This window comes from Acartia tonsa, chromosome 12 (genome assembly GCF_053477335.1).
Source record: "Acartia tonsa isolate MP-2025a chromosome 12, ASM5347733v1, whole genome shotgun sequence".
In the NCBI taxonomy this organism is placed as follows: Eukaryota; Metazoa; Arthropoda; class Copepoda; order Calanoida; family Acartiidae; genus Acartia; species Acartia tonsa.
Genome location: NC_137271.1, coordinates 42,829,938 through 42,843,458, shown reverse-complemented (window position 1 = coordinate 42,843,458; position 13,521 = coordinate 42,829,938). Strand labels below are relative to the sequence as shown.

Genomic DNA, 13,521 nt, shown 5'->3' with positions numbered 1-13,521 from the left:
CAACATTTTTGTTTTTATCCATTTTAAAAGGACTGTACAAGCCACGTTTAAAGGACAATACAGGCCATGCTTTTATCTTTGAAAGGACACTACGCTTTTTATTTTCCTACTGTTTTTTTTATCATTTCAAAATGGCAGTACAAGCCATAATTATTCTACCCTTAAATAACCAGTAAATATCTTTATAAATCTTATTTTCATAGGAAAATGTGAAGCCCATGCCTTTATTTCTGTGAAAGGACAAAATTAAATCCATTTTCCTTCAAATAAAACTATTTTATTAAAGATATTATTATCCTTGTCTTTTTTTTTTATATACAAAAATATATAAATGTTTAATCTTTTAGCTTAAGAGAAGACCCTCTGAGAAACATCAAAGATTATTTTTCAACATTAGTACAGTTTTGTTATTAATAAAACTAGGAGCTGAGCCCTAGAGAGAGAAGGGCAATTAAATGGCATAAATCCTCAAATATTGAAATTTAAAAAAAAATAGCCTAAAGCCATCCCGGGACCTTTATTGGAGAGCTTAAGTTTGACATTGCTGTATAATAAATGAAAATAATTTTTTATTCCCTCTTTAGTAGCCTCTTATTTTTCTATATTAAATGATCTTTTACTCTCTCCTATTTACGTCATTCCTACGTCAATTCGGTATAAATATAAAATATATTAGTACAGTTTTGAGCGAAGCAACTGTTTAATTTGAAATGTCCTCCTTTCGTTGTAAGGGGAATGTGATTTTCTAAGTAGCTATTTCATAAGACTGCGGTTTTCAGTGAAGATTTCCCTTAAAGAGCATGCATTATACAACTTACTTGGTCCGTCAGTCTGTCGTTCATGCTACTAAGACATTTGTCAGTATGTCCATCTGTGCTTTTTTGCTTTTGCTACTTATGGACGTTATCTTGCTTTTTAATAAAGCATTAATATTTGATTTTCAGATTAATAGATTAATTTAACATTAAATATAAATAAACTTAATTTTAGGAATGATTTAATTCTTAAATTCGAGCCCTAGAGTGGTTTTAGGCTATTTACTGCCCTCCCTAATATAAATTATAAAGATTTTAATGGAAAATTACAAGAATAAAAAAAAACTTACCAATTAAAAAATTATCTTAAAATTGATAAAAAGATCTTCGTTGTAGATTTTATCTCAAAGATTTATAACTTAAATATAACACTAGGTTTTTTTTCACTTAATTTAAAAATAAAACATCACAGAAATTCTAATTAAATTCGTTATTTTATTTATATTTTCGTTGAAGTTAATTATAACAGAGAACTTTAAATATTATCTAATTTTGAGCGCATAATATTTGATAAGCGCGCCGCAAAAGTGTTGTGTGCTTGCGCGCCCAGGGTGTCAATGGAAGACTGAGAAAAAGAGCGAATTAAAGCCATAAGAGGAGAGGAAGTAAAGGGAAAGGGATGTCTCCATCCATGAAAGGTTGCAGGCAGGGGGATGGTTTAATTATTATGCCAGGGGAGGGAGACAAGGCGTGGCTAGGGTGGGGGTGAGGGGTGCTGGTAAGCGCAATAAATGGAGAGCTTCCAGAGTTAGGGGAGGGGGGCGGGTGGACAACTTTGCATTTAGAGACTGTTGCACTTTTGGCAAACAATAAAAAATTTATGGAATGTCAAGAATAACATTTTTCTTCATTTTAAGTTTGCACCATCCAAATTCAGGAGTGAAACTGAATTTGAAAAATAAAATCTCTCCTCCCTGTCATATGTCAAATTAAATCCAGTGGGGACATGCTATGATTTCGACCCTCTCCTCATTATAAATTTTGAACCCCATCAATTTTTCCCATTTCAAGTGTTTTACCCTAGCACAGTTAATTACTGTAAAATTAAGTAATTTACATACTTTACTATAACAACACCATTATGCTAACAAAATTCCATATATTTCATTTCTGGGAACTAGAAAATCCAAAACAAATTGTGTTTTTTGAGAGAATTAAGTCAATTTTATAAGAATTATGGTACTGAAATCCTATGAGACGAAAATTGGACTTTATTTTCTTAACAGATAGAATTCTTGCATTGTTAAGCTAACTGGCATCAATGTTGTTAAGATAGTAATGAAGCTAAGATATTAGGATAGTTCTGCATGGTTAGGGCATTGCATGCTTATGCCAAAAGGGTGAGGGCATAAAAGAAAAAATGTTGATAGCAATGTTTTTATTCTTACTTTGCTCTGGCAAAGTTTTAATAAGTTCCACTCCAGAATCTTGTACATTTAAAGGTGGTTTAGAAATAAACCCAACCCACCTACTTTTAATAGGCATGAACTTGAAATTGAAGATCAAAATTGAAACATGGTAGTTTTTATTGAGACAGCGTAAAGTGGCAAAAAAAATGTCATACGATAAAATAACCAATGAGAGACAGGTATCAATTTTATTATTGGTCAATTACAGTGTATACTGGCCTCTCATTGGTCAACTTTATTGTATGATGTCATTTTTTTGGTTCCACTGTCTTGATCTTATTTTACAAAATATGAGTTTGACATTTCACTGACATTCTTTTCTTCATAATTTATTTAGAAATACATTTTGGTGAACATAGCACCCTGTTCAGTTTAATGCAGTTTAGCTGGATGTTAAGTTGAACTTCTTAAAGTAGATGAGTCTAACTAGTGGTGTAAATCAATTTTCTTTCATAGTTTTGTTCCTTAATATCCAATCATCATCACCATTTAACTCTTCTTTTCAGAGAATAGGCCATGCACAATGGTTTTCCATTTTTCTTTGGATTGGGCCTCAGTAGAAGCTTCACTGAAAAGATTTTTTCTCTCTTCCAGTTCACTTAGGAATTCCCTCCTCCAGGTTATTTGGGTCTATCTGGTTTCATATTTGGTATGTATAATGTCAAAATCCCAACAAACTTCAAATATTTTGCCAATTGTTATTTTGTGTGTGCCATGCTTCCACAGGTAGTGCTGCTAGTTCCACAACAAAACTGCAGGGGGTAAACAGCCCATATTTGTGATTAGAAGGGAGGGGGAATCTAAAGGCATGGGTTTAGGAACTACTCAGCGATTTTTGGGGAATACAACCAAAACCTTTCAGGGATAGATATAAATACTTTATTAAAAATATAACAAACAAGACAAATTAGGTATATTTTCTACAAATTAAGACAATTAAAAAATATTTTTTTCTTCAAATATCTTGCCCTGTTGCCTAGAGTTTCCGAGTTGTTGCCTGTTGCTTCCCTTATCACCTAAGCTCTCTCCTCTCTCCCCTCTCCCCATCACCCACTCACACACACACACACACACACACACAGGTTTCAAAACTATTTCCGTCTTTATGGGCACAAGTGGGGCGGAAAAAAAATGGGAATGGGGGGGGGGGGGAGTTGGTGGACAAGGAAAGGGGCGTAGCTGCTAACTAAGCCTGAGTTATCAATGGATATGAAAATACGTGGATATATTGACAGGGGAAAAGTCAATTGAGATTGCTAACATGGACATCATTTACTGATCGTTAATCCAGGAGGAGGGGATGGGATGGGATATAAAAGGGGTATCGTTATTTTAGCCAGCTTCAAGTTTCCCTTCATTAGAGTACTCTATAATCTGGTGTAAGATCCAAGTAATGATAAATCCATTGTAATACTAATAGGCGTTGTAAAGATGGGGGGATGGGGGAGGGGGTGGGGGTTGGGTCTGAAATTAGAGATATCATAATTCAGTTCCGTTTATTATTAAGTCAATGGACTTTTTTCATTTTTTTATATCTTGATATTAATATATTATAAGACTTGGGGGGGTGTTAATGATTAAAAATTAGGAAATGGGATCGCGAGGTCCAGTGATGGGGGAGGGGGGAGGATAGATAGATAGATACATACATTGGGTGTTGTATAAAGCTTTTTTTTATAGCTATTGAAAGTCAAATAACTGTTCCCACATGAAGTACCAGGGATCTAAAGGGATAGGACAATGACCAATAAATTAATGTACATCCTCTATGATGATACATAAAATTACTCCTTATGTAACGTAAGATTAATAAACAAACCAATCAAAATTTACTAAAGTCCCCAAAGTTATCAAGACAACGAATAAAAAAACATTATTATAAAACTTTGGGGACTAGTGTAATAAACAGCCTAATGTCCCCTCCCTCTCTCTGAGTCTTCACCACTAGCTATATAATCAGAGATACAGGGACGAGACAATGGACAATAAATCATCCTTAACCCCATTAATCAAATGTGTGTTTATTTATGGTACCCTGAAGAAAGCTATTTTGCCTCCACAAATTCTCTCTCATAAAAAAAGGTTACAGAAAATAGATTAAAACCACCCCGGGGACCTTTAAGAAGATTTTCTAAAATCTAGAACTCATCTTATGGTATCATCCCCAATTACGAAAAACAAAATTACCCCTAAACAAGATTTAAACACTAATAGTTTGTCCAAACCAATAAATCCTATAATATAGAGTAGTAAAGTATTATTTGTCTGTAGCTAAAGATCTTTGAAATGGCTTGTCCCAATGAGTAATTCATTTCATGGTAGGTTTATATATGTGTTGTGGTGGTTTTAGGTTATTTTCCATACATAGAGGCTAGGGGCGCATCAACTAGTTTTTTAATAAAGTACATAAAATTTTAAAGCTACGAATGACAGAACTATTTATAAGAATATAATTTACAGTCCACACACAATCTGACAGACGGACATACAGACATACATCTACTATTGAATAGACAAACTGTTATACATCTATTATAATGCAGACAAACAGATATTCTTCTTTTATTTAGCGGATTGACAGGCGGACAAACATTCAAAATCTAGCTTCTATTAAGCAGATAAACAGACTTTAAGCTACTATTAAGCAGACAGACAGACAGATATTCAGATACTATTAGGCAGACAGACAGACAGATATTCAGCTACTATTAGGCAGACAGACAGACAGATATTCAGATACTATTAAGCAGACAGACAGACAGATATTCAGATACTATTAGGCAGACAGACAGACAGATATTCAGATACTATTAGGCAGACAGACAGACAGATATTCAGATACTATTAAGCAGACAGACAGACAGATATTCAGATACTATTAGGCAGACAGACAGACAGATATTCAGATACTATTAGGCAGACAGACAGACAGATATTCAGCTACTATTAGGCAGATAGACAGACAGATATTCAGATACTATTAGGCAGACAGACAGATATTCAGCTACTATTAGGCAGACAGACAGAGAGATATTTAGATACTATTAGGCAGACAGACAGACAGATACTCTTAAGTAGAAAACAGATAGACAGACAGACATTCAGGTAGTATTACGCAGACAGACAGACATTCATATACTCTTAAGCAGACAAACAATTCAACATTCAGCTACAATTAAGCAGACAAACAGACATTCACTAATATTAAGCAAACAAAGAGACAGACAGACATTCAGCTACTATTAAGCAAACAGACAGACAGACTTTAAGTTACTATTAAGCAGATAGACAGACAGATATTCAGCTACTATTTAGCAGACAAACAGACATTCGCTAATATTAAGCAGACAAAGAGACAGACGGACATTCAGATACTCTTAAGTAGACAAACAGATAGACAGACAGATATTCAGATACTCTTAAGTAGACAAACAGATAGACAGACAGACATTCAAATACTATTAAGCAGACAGATATTCAGATACTATTAAGCAGACACACAGATAGACAGACAGATTTTAATCTACTATTAAGCAGACAAACAGACAGACATTCAGATACTATAAGTCAGCAAAATGATAAATATTCAGCTGCTATCAGACAGACAGACATATAGAAAGAAATACATCTTATTTGAAGAATTTTATTTCTAACATCATTATCATGGTTATATAGCAAATTATTGTAGCTGCTATCAAAACTGGTTTAAATCTTATAATTTTTCATTTCAATATCCGCGAAAAGCTGTCTATAATTAATGCGATAAATAAATAGTCGGGTATTGTCCCTTTCATAGCAACGCCCCTTAAGGGGCTATTCGTTACATTGGGTTAGGTGATTGACCCACAGGGTTTGGAAATTTGCCCCGCAGGGTTTGAGCCCCCCGCAGGGAAAAGCTACTGTGAAAAATACGACGAATCGCCACGAAAGGGAATATACCGAAATATTCTTGTTATTTATTACTAATACATTTTTAATAAGATTTTATCACAGTTTCTGAGAAATATTATTAATCATTTGAAGATGACGTATGTACTACTTATCAACAAATCATCCTCATTTGAAAACGTTGATATTTAAGAAATTGTAGTTCTGAATCAGAAAAATTCTGATTTTAATATATAAATAAATGAGTTTTTTATTGTTAGGTAGAAGCTTAATTAAGATGACTCCAGAACTGATTAGGAAAGCTTCACATAGTTTCCGGTATGTTTTAGGCTATTTTATTCTGAGATGTAGGCAATTTTACATTATGTAAAGATTGGTGTAATAATTTTAGAAAGTCATCATGTTTAAAATGTGCTTTCTAAATTATGTCTAAGTGTTACAGGAATCATCATACAAAGTTCGATAGGATAATGCTTTAATTGTCACTTTATATTGAAAAACAAATATCTTTAATATATACTTTCTAATAATGCTTATAGCAAATGATGCCTAACTGATACAGGAATTATCATAACAAGTTTGAAATCGATAGGATAGTGCTCTTTAATTAATTATGTATTTTTTTAAAAAAAGACATATCTTTAGAATATACTTTCTAGTAATGGTTATGCCTAACTGTTACAGGAATCATCGTACAAAGTTCGATAATATATTGCTCTTTAATTGTCTCTTTGTTATGAAAAACATGTACTTTCTAGAAATGCTTATAGTAAATTATGCCTAACTGTTACAGGAATAATCATCATAAATCGATAATATAAAGCTCTTTAATTGTCTTTTTGTTTTGAAAAACACATCTCTTTTAGGTTTTCATAATAATTACAGCATTGAGGAAATAATATAAGCAGAGAGTAAAGCAAATATCATACAAAAACAAAATATAATTTAAATATTTGGTGAAATTAAATTTTAATTCTTTATCCCCCCCCCCCCACCCCACCTTCCATTTACACATATATTACTACTTCTAAAGACAAGTCATGGGATAAAGCAACAGGAAAAACAAGGATGGCATCATACATAAAAGCGAAGCTGAACAAATTACGCAGTCAGGCAGGCATACATAAACAATTATAGAGTGACAATTTGAACAAATATCTAAAATTAATAGGTCGAAAAATTGCTTGAATACAGGGCATACTTTTAAGACTTTATTATCTCATAACATTGTTCATAATTGTTCTATGAATCATCATTCCAAAACTGAAGATTTTGGAAAAATTTTGGTGTTAAAATAACTAAGATATTAAAATAAATACATTTTGTTTTAAAAATGAATTTTTGATTGGTAAAACTTTTTTGGTAAGAAGCAATAATCTTCCCCAAAGTTTTAAATCCATAGGATAACTCTATCTTGCGTAAAAAATGAAATATATTTCTAAGTAATCCAGACTTTCAAACTGATAGAACAAGTCTATCATGCCTAAATTTTTAGTCCAATTTCTTTTGACTTGATCCCTAATTCCAACTCATCTAACCATCCTAAGCTATCCAAATTTTAAAGTGTAATTAAACCCTCCACCTAAAATCTTTAACAACCACTTCCCCCCCCCCCCTCCTCATCTTTCTTTCTTTATTTCACCTGTATAAACCATTTAGAACCCCCCCCCTCCCCCCATTTCCTCCTGGATTTTACCCCAATCTTACCCAATAGTGTATTCACAAAACAACAAAGTTCTCCGTAAAATAAAATTTATTTTTTGTTTGTATATTCTGTACTGAAACTTTTTTAAACATGGATATTTTTTTAACATCAAGTTGTTTAAGATTAAATGTATGTTGTTGTATTTCTTGTGCTAAATTATTGGTAAAATAGCCTTAAACCAGCTCTTTTTTAGAACTTTTTTAAACTATGTATATTTTAACATCAAGTAGTTTGAGATTAAATGGGGTATTCCTGTCCAGTTTTTTGTTTAGGAATGAATATTTCTTACCCGAGGGAATAAATGATGACCTATCGGTCCAAGATAAATATTGTTTATATGGGAATGTATTTTGTTGTATTTCTTGTACTAAATGACAGCTAAAATAGCCTTAAACCTGGCCTAGAACATTTTTAGTCAAGGTTATTTTTTCTAACATTAAGTAGTTTAAGATTAAATGTATTTTTATTTTTATTTTAAGTAGAATTTCTTGAAAAATTGTCTTAAACCTGCCCTAGAACATTTTTAGTCAAGGCTATTTTTTCTAACATCAAGTAGTTTAGGGGATCTTAATGGGAAATAATGATAACTTTATTAATTATGAATTTTCTAGCTGTATGGATCGTACACCCCATTGCCCATCACCCTGCAAGAACTTCCTGTCCTCAGGCTTAGAAATCTGTTTTGACCTAAACCAATGGGTTCCATCCATGGAGAAAGGGAGGGGACATTGGATTCTTAATCAAAAAAGTACCCAAAGTTTTAAAAACACGATATTTCATTGGTTGGTTTGAAGACCTAGATAAAAAAAAATTTCAATCTAACATAGTGTTGATTATCTTTATCGATAATGGAGGTGTACTTCAATTTATCATCAAATGTCTTATCCCTTTAGATCCCTGATTCCACCCCAAAACCCTCCCCCCATCTCCTAGAAAATGACTTCACCCCCTTCCTAAAATCTCTCCAGCCTTTATTATTTTTCCTGTGTCCGCGGACAAGGATATTGCACCTGAGATAATAACTTTTCCAGTATGGCTTCGAAATCGATTAATATCCGCTGGGTTAGAACCGGTTCATGAAATTATAAAAATTAATTTTATAAAATTATACATAGAAATGTCAAATTTTTGTATTTTATCAAAACAATAGGTAAAAATACCATTAAAATTAAAATGTAATTTTAAACAGGGATGAAAACATCCATAAAAGCGAAGCACTGAAACGGTAGGACAAACGACAAAGAAAAATTGTTGAAAAATTGCTTATTACAGAATAATGTTTATGGACATACTTACATATTTAGGACTTGATTAAAGAGTTGCTTCGCTTATAATATTGTACTTTGTTGTCAAAGGAATCAGTTTATCAAAAATCAGATCAATCAGATTATTAGATCACATAAAAATTTGTTGTTAAAAGTAAAAATATCCACATGTTTAAAATTGACGTACGGACATTCTGGTAATGATTATAGAGTTGCTACGCTTTCTAAATCGTACATAATTACTACAGGAATCACCATGCAAAGTTTGAAATCAATAGGACAATTCTAACATGCCTAAATTAACGAAAAAAGCTACCCGTTACGGACGGACGGTCCGACCCTAATTATAAAAAGCCTCGCTTTTAATATACTGTAAGGGAGTGTGGAGACATTGGACTAGAGATCATAAGGGTACCCAAAGTTTTATAACTACGTTTTTTTATCGTTAAAACATAACTTTGGGTACTCTTATTAATTTGTGATTGGTTGGTTTCAGACTAGTAGTGTCCAAATATTTTAATAAAAGGTTTTAAGAAGGGATTATTTTGTTCATCATTATTGGGGGTTTGTGTCAATTTATCGTACATTATTAATAAAGGTACTCATAATTATCTTACATTGTCTTATCTCCATGTAAACTGTATAAATGAAATTAATTTCATATTAAATCTAGGATATTGTATTCGTATTACATTAAACTTCTTTTTTAAGGGTAAAATGATTTCCCCATAGTTTTATAATAATGTTTGTTATTCGTTAGCATAAAAACTTTGGGGACTTTTATTCAATTTTGATTTGTAGGTTCATTAAATTGAGTTTCCAAACGTTTATTGTAATGTACAGAATGGGCAAATTATTGGCTATTGTCTTATCCCTTTATGTCCTTGCGGAGCTGCTAAAAATATTCTTATTTGCTGTAACATGTAGAAAATCAGAAAAATGTTATTTCAGGGAATACAGGGACACTATAATAGAAGAAAAATTAACCTTGCTATAATATTTCCAAGCAGTGGGTGGTGTAAAACCTTTAATGATGAAAAAATAAATAGCAATTCTTCCTATTATCCTGTGTTAGGGAGGTGTTAGCAACCCCCTACACCTCTTAACCGAACGCTAGAAGTTAGGTGCTCTTAAATGGTTACTAATGCTGTCAGACACGTTAATAGAAGTAAAGTGTATTGGCCGATAAACAGGTGGTATCATTACCATGAATAGTTGCTTTGCTTTCTAACTCGTACCCAGCTCCTATAGGAATCATCATGCAAAGTTTGAAATCGATAGGGCAATTCTAACATGCCTAAATTAACAAAAAATGTTATCCGTCTGTGACGGACGGACGTACGGACCGACCATAATTATAAAGTAGCTTCGCTTTTAAAAATAAGTTGTGTTTTTATCTATAGAAATAAACTTTAGTTTGTTTTACATAAGGATATTGATTAAATTCATAGGTAACGTTTTAATTAATCTACGCCACATTCTTCCCACCTATTACAATTATAAAATCCAAAGTCATACTTTGAGAATTATGTTAAAGATAAATCTATTTGCCATTGTCCTATCCCACAATCCCTGATTATTTTTGTATACCAAACAAAATCAAAGTCTCTTTTTGTGTTAAAAATGCCAGATTTTTGTTGTAATTTTCAGGAAGAAGGGGAGAAAATAAGGAATTAGATTAGTAGGGTGAAAAGTGTTTCTATATTTTTACCATTTTTTATCCATAAAAGAAGATAGATTTATTATTTAGTCATGTTAGAATTGTCCTATAAATTTTAAACTTTACATGATGTGATGATAGTCTTTACCAGAAATTCTGTATATCCATTGTAAACATGTGGATTTTTTACATAATAAAATTTTTATATTATCTTGATTGTTTTATTGAAGATCCCTAGGAAGATCGGACATAACATATTAAGCAAAGCATCTCAATAATCACATTTAAAATGTCAGTATGCCCTAAGGCATGAAATTTTTAAACCGTTTGGCGTTTTAAATAAATCTTTTAGAGGGGGACTTTGCTATAAAAATTTCATATTCAAAAACATTTCAAGATCTTTTTTAGATGGTTATATGTCATATTGTATTTACTCCCCCTTAAGGGTGAAAAAAAGGAGCGGAAGGGGGGGTTATAAGAAGAGGGATGGTGTCATTAGACCCCCCCCCCCCCCCTGTCCAGTATAAAGGGCGGGGTAGGGGTCAACCAAACATCCTCCCTCGTAATTTTAGGTAATTGCAAGCAGCATTTTAACATTCCAAGCTTTGATTACATTCTTCCACTTGCTTGCAGCGGGGATTCTCTACAATTTACTCTTATTAAAAATTTCCGTTACTGTGGCATAACCGTACCGTCGGGGAGGTGCTGGGTTTGAATCCAGGAAAGTTTTATAAACATCATGTCAAATTCGTTGGCTCAAAAACTTAGGAGACTTTTATCAAATCTTGATTCGTTAGAATAAACTAATAATTTTGACCAACAAATGGAGCAATTTTGTTTGTCATCTTAGGGGTGTACATAAATTTTTCGTCCATTGTCCTATCCCTTTAGATCCCTGCTTTAAATCTCCGCCCAAGCTAATGACATTCAAAGCAATACTTACTGCTGCTATGTTAGATGCAGGACAATAATATTAAGAATAATTGATATTGCAATGTAAAGTTAGGATATCCAGACAAAGTTCGAGCAATCAATGTGGTGGTTTGTCACTCCAAAAAAAATTTAGGGGGATTTTTGTTGTTGTTTTGGGGGGGGCCTGCGGGTGTCCCACCCCTTAAGAAAATAGCCTAAAACCACCACAGGACCATTAGGTATATTCCTTGAAGAGTAGAATCCGATCGGTTCAGTGGTTATCGAATCTTAAGGGACAGATGGACAGACTGACGGACGGACAGACATCATTCTAATTTGTATTATAGATATTTAATATTAGTCTGTCCTGCAGTCCGATTATAGAGCTTCGCTTTTATTTATGTTGTCATTCTTGTTGTATCAACAAAGAAGGGGGACAAAACGCGAAAGTAGCGTAATTACAAAATAGAAAGGGACCAAAAAGGTTAAAGTACTTTAATTTTATAAACACTGAAGTAGTTGGGTGTTTGTCTGTCTGTTTTATTGTGAAACTTTCATTCTTTTAACGATATGGTATGATTTATAGGTGAAGATAGAATCCACGAGGCATCTTTGTATCCTGTATTTACTCCTAATTTTGCAACAAATTAATGTACAATTTTGTCTAGACTTACAAATGTTCTGGTCTTAACGAGATATTGTTCCTATGTCCTTCCTTCTGATTTTAGACCTTTGCTTTTAAGGAATATGGATGTTGTCATCCTTGTTTTACAAGGTAAACTTTATAAATAAACAGGATATAAAATTGGGGAGAAAAGGAATTTTCTTTGTTTGGGCAAAATAAATAATATATAACATATAATATATATATCAAAGTAAATTATCATTATAGACAGGAATCTGTAGATAATAATTAGTGGTTCAAATATTAATATATTCAATTCACAATCAATCGACATAAATATTAAAATTATATGTCAACAAAAAGTCTCCAATTTTATCTGGGCAGGCTGGCAGGGAGGGAGGGGACATTGGGCTGTCTATTACACTAGTCCCCAAGGTTTAATAAAAAAATTCTTATTCGTTGCCTTGAATTTTAGTCGGTTGGTTCATTAAGTTGGGCCAAACGTTTTAACCACTAATTGTAATCTACAGAAGGAGTAATTTTGTTTATCATTATTTGGAATGTTATCAACCGCTTTTATGGATGTTTCTAATCTTCTATTTGATTTAATTATTTGGAATGTACATCAATGTATCAGCCATTGCCTTGTCCCTTTAGGTCCCTGGCTATCCATAGTGGTTATGGGTAGATTGGAGAAGGTTGGGGGGAGAGGGGGGGGGGGTTAACTGTGATTTTACCTAAACTATTTCCGGGCTACCATCATGGATAGAGGGATAGGTTAATCCCCTTCCCCCCTTCTTAATTTAAAAGTAATCTATTGTGGCTTGTAAATATATTGGGAAATGATTTCAAGCTGATTAATTAATCTTCCTTTAACCTATCCGGGAATCCCTGACAAGGCAGTAATTTTAGGCTTTTACCTTTTGCATTCTTCTCCCCCCCTCTCTCTCTCTCTCTCTCTCTCTTTCTTTTTTTGTTTAATCTATCATCAACCCTCTTTCCCTCTTTTTCTTGCTAATTTTCTTCATGAAATAAGAAAAAGTCAAAAGTAAACAAAATTGATTTCAATTATTTGATAGGTAAACCTAAGATAAACCTACCTGTATTATTAGATAAAAAGGTATAGGTGTCTATTTTGCAGGTTTAGAACTTAAAAGATATGTTAATCTTATGCTTAAAATTCTTTCTTTTGAATTAGTTATACCTAGGACATCTAAAACATTGTCTCTAATTCGTATGTAT

At 32.8% G+C, this 13,521-nt stretch overlaps 1 protein-coding gene across 2 annotated transcripts in view; it reads right to left on the bottom strand.

Moving 5' to 3' along the window:
• Positions 1 to 13,521, bottom strand: part of LOC145334652 (ets DNA-binding protein pokkuri-like) — a 39,365-nt gene that overhangs the window by 9,277 nt on the left and 16,567 nt on the right. Inside the window, exon 1 of one of the 2 annotated variants that reach the window (XM_080180197.1) lies at positions 1,106 to 1,382. The exons of the other annotated variant lie outside the window; for it this stretch is intronic. The gene's annotated coding sequence lies outside the window, so the exon portion shown is untranslated. Of the gene's footprint in view, positions 1 to 1,105; positions 1,383 to 13,521 lie in introns of those variants that run through there. 2 annotated transcript variants of the gene reach the window in all.